Source organism: Neofelis nebulosa, chromosome 6 (assembly GCF_028018385.1).
Source record: "Neofelis nebulosa isolate mNeoNeb1 chromosome 6, mNeoNeb1.pri, whole genome shotgun sequence".
NCBI lineage: Eukaryota > Metazoa > Chordata > Mammalia > Carnivora > Felidae > Neofelis > Neofelis nebulosa.
Genome location: NC_080787.1, coordinates 149,356,283 through 149,360,632, shown reverse-complemented (window position 1 = coordinate 149,360,632; position 4,350 = coordinate 149,356,283). Strand labels below are relative to the sequence as shown.

Here is a 4,350-nt window from a genome sequence, read left to right as displayed (position 1 = left end):
GTCCACACCGCTTGACGGCCATGGTGCCATTAATGCAAAGGACAGCTTTTCAGCAGCGGCTTGTCAATATGTTACATCGTATGATAAGTGATTCTTGAATTTAATTTAAAAATGTGACTCATGCTTTTTTCCCCATGGCAATCCTTCCAATGAATCAAATGAATCAAGCCTTTCAATGAGTCAAATGAACTCATTGATTCAAAATTCAAAATCCTAGACCTGGCTGATAAGGCACACTGGGACCCAGCTGCCACTGTCTCTAGATCCCGTCCCCCACCCCTGCCCTCAGTCAGTGCAGATGCAGTCAAGCCCCAGACTGACCACGTGTCAGTCCCAGGAAGATGCCAAGGACACTTTACTGCACTGTTCTCAGCATCCCTGTCATGTCCTAGAAGTACAATCTCTGCTCCCCTTCTCCAACCCAGGTATTAGGTCCAGCATTATCATTCCTGGTTGCATCTTGTGGTTTTCCGTCATGGAATTGATTACAATTACATATTTATTTTTGTAACTAAATCTGTAGTGTCTATAAGCCCAAGTCTGTTTTGTTTATCAGTACGTGTATCTGGCAAATAGTATTTGATTAAACACAAAATAAGTACTTATTGAATATATAAATAAATGAATGTGTTCAGTGCAGTGGCTGCCAAAAGCGGTGGAACAATCATATTTTCAATTATTGAAATTGACCATCTTTGTCCCTTCAGTGGAGAACAGTTGTTTTCCTATCAAATACCAGATTTTTAATGGTTGCATAGTATTCTGTTGTTTATATGGATATAACGTAATTCATTGAACCCATCTCATACAGATGCCCATTCGTTCTTATTCAAGTTTCTGCTTTTATAAGACTACTTCAGAAAGCATCCTGTCCATGCATATGTGTGCTCTTGACTCATGATATTCTTAGGATAAGCTTTTTGAGATGGATCGGAACCAATGGATCGGTTTTTATTTTATGTATTGTCAGTCAAATACAGTATTTAAAGTAATTATAAGAATAAGTGCGTGCCTTTTACCTTAAAAATCAGTTTAGGGGCGCCTGGGTGGCTCAGTCGGTTAAGCGGCCAACTTCAGCTCAGGTCATGATCTCGCGGTCCGTGAGTTCGAGCCCCGCATCAGGCTCTGTGCTGACCGCTCGGAGCCCGGAGCCTGTTTCAGATTCTGTGTCTCCCTCTCTCTGACCCTCCCCTGTTCATGCTCTGTCTCTCTCTGTCTCAAATTAATAAACGTTAAAAAAAATTAAAAAAAATCAGTTTATATTTTTTCTAAGTATCACATTCATGTATTAGCTAAAACCAGTGAATAACTATTTTCACTAGATTTGGAAGACATTTCCAAAACATTTTTCTTTAGAGAGTTAATACTGGAGTAGTAGGTACACCTCTTTTTGTAGTATATATGTAACTATCTGTATACCTAGCAATGACTATAATACTCCATCTAAGGTTTTCCGTTAGAAGTCTCCCTGTGTTATTGAATTATTTTATTGCTACATCAATATTTTGTAAGGAAATCTAGTTGTTCATTAGTGCTTGTGGTGATATTTTTGTAGAAGAAATAAAGCCATTTTTGTGCTGGTGTTTCACCTCTTACTTATTTATCATGATTTTTGTTTTTGATCCACTTGTAGGTTTTTAAACGTAAGCTCTGACTCTGATCTCTTTGTTCATGAGCTGTAAATTCTACAATCTGTGTTGATTAACGTCCTCCACAGACCGTGGTTTACAACCCACATTTTGCACAGACACCGGCATTAAACAGGTCCTATGATGTAAACATGCGTGATAGGTCTTGTTGGGATTTTTTTTCTCACATGATTATGGTGGCCCCTGATCACTGACAGACTTGTCAAAGCCACTATGATCTTCAGCCCTCGAATAAAGTCACAGCAGAGAGGGGAAAAAAAAATCACACAAAACCTTTTGCTAATATTAAAATGCTTAAAGTGACTGGTTTAATCTCAACCTGGAGGCAGATCAATGACTTCATACCCAACCACTGCTCTATTATATGCCTGTGTACAGGAAAGTGAAAGAAAAGGCAATTAATCCACCAGTTCTGAGGGAAAGGGTCACTTTTCCCTGATGTCCGATGCACCATTCAATAAGTTATGCTGTATTTAGTGAGGACAGCGGGCAGGAACCACGGGGGCCGGGCAGTGAGCGGCAGGATCTGTCTGTCTCATTGCTGCCCCCTTCCAAAGCAAGGCAGTGGCTGCAGAGGAAAGGAACAGTGGCCAGGCGTGGGGCCGGGGCGGGGGCGGGGGGCAATACAGGAACGCGTGTAGTTCTGCAAAAAGGCTGTGACTCACGGTCAGAAATATGCCAGCAAAGGATGGAGAACTCGCTGAGCTAAATCCATGAGTAGCCTCTCATCCACCCCTCGTTCTTCTTAACCCTGAGATCAGTCCCCTCTCCCCTTTTTGTGGGAGTGATAATTTATTCTGAAGCCAAATTGGAAATGCATTTCCAAGGGCCATGAAGATAACCTGCCTGGGAGGCAGAGGGGTGTGAATGTAGCCAAGGTGAAAAAGTTCCTTCCTGTGGAGCTCTGTGTGACAGGTGGGGACGTCATGGTATCACTACCAAGATGATATGACAGCCTCATCCCAACCATGCTCGTTATAGTGGTGGGACCAGTGAAACTCTAGGACAGGGGCCACTTTGTGCAAAGGAGTGCTTTTTTTCTCCTGTCTTCTCTGGGACAGATTGCCTTGTTTGAGTTAATTTTTTCTGTCTCGGGATGGATTTAATCACTTGGGACAATGGCTAACGTGATTAAGTTAGGTTTTCTGATTTATGAATGAACAGGTGATGCCTTAATTTCACAATACAAAAACCTTGGCATGTTTTATATTAATTGGTTGAATGGGTTTGCCACATGAGAGTAATTTTTCCAGGATCAGACTATGCGCAGGACTGTTATTTTCCCAAATGACCTAAAATAGTGGTATTCAATTGCTCCAGGTATAGACCCAGAAGGCAGTTGTTATTTTCTGCTCTGTCTTTCCAGGATTAACTTCTATGCCGTATCACTTTCTTGCTGTTGTAGGCATAAATAAAAAGCATTTCCTCATCTTCAAAGACTTTGGGGAGTTAGGGAAAATGAAACACCACTGCTAAATTTTTCTCAAGGATTTCTTCCCTATTTAAAAAGTATGTTTGTCTATTAAGACACAGCTATCCCTTCTTTGAAATCCATTTATAATACAAGGATTCTTTAGAACGGTGGGGCAACAAATTAGATTTTCCCATAAAAAAATAAGTTCTCTCCATAAACAATGAGAGATGTTAATATTTCAATGGGGATTTATTGTAAGAAAAACTGCATAGAGAATGAAGTGGAGGGTTGGTGTCTGTATCTGTTCATGATCCCTTACACTCCAAAGTATTTTATTTGGAAGCTTACAGTAGAGGGAGGGAGGGAGGGAGGGAGGGAGGAAGGGGAAATATTTATTTGATTTTTTCCAAAAGAGTGCATTTCCCCTTCTTTGTTGAGAAAACTGATAAACTGTCTATGGAATTATTCCACTATCTATAATACTCCTATAGTATAGAAATGGTCAATCTGTTGATTTTGAATCACATGGAGAAGACAGGTGTCTGAATCCACTATCTTATTTTCAAATATTTTTATGGGAGGGAAAGAAAACCAGAAAGCTACAATAGTGACTTAAAGTTATTTTCAGGTGGACATGCATAGAATTTGTATAAAGTACTGCTTCAAAGAGCCACAAAAACCTCCTTATTCACTGTGAATTGGTTTGCAGTGCAAGATAGGAGCGGTGAATTAACAGGAAGAGTTTCTTGTGGAGTGCAATGGACTTGGCATGATAGCAAAGTAAGGATGTGATTCTCTACAGGCTGTCATTAGATTTCTGTGACCCTCCTCTATTATCAACAGCTGTGTAGATTCCTATCTTCAAGCTATTTACACTGTTCTCTCTGAAAATATGATAAAGTTGAAGTCAGTAGACCAGTCCTAGGGGATACGTTGTTCAGCCTAACAGTCCCTGATGAGCATTATTAAAATTGTAATAATAACAAGCACTAAATGGAAGTGGAGCATTTTAGGATGTTGGTTATCAGCCAAGTGCCTTTCTCTTAGCTCTTTCCCTGGCTCCTACCGAGAAGAGTCTGGCTCCCAGCTGGCTTCCAACAGTCTTTCATGACTTTGTCCATCTTCTAAAATTCTTGCAGAGTCAGAGTGTCAAAACTGATGAAGCATCCTCTGCAGAGAGAGAGAGAGAGAGAGGACAGTAGAATAACCCACTTCAGAAAGGGTGTCCTCCTTCCCACTTGATTCAGGAGAGTTTTCTGAGCAACTTGGGGAATTGGAATCCACCAA

General features: G+C 40.7%; 1 protein-coding gene across 2 annotated transcripts in view; it reads left to right on the top strand.

Annotated features, from left to right (window-relative positions):
- The window catches only part of PRKN (parkin RBR E3 ubiquitin protein ligase), a 1,360,952-nt gene that overhangs the window by 475,652 nt on the left and 880,950 nt on the right, over window positions 1-4,350 (top strand). The window lies entirely within an intron of this gene.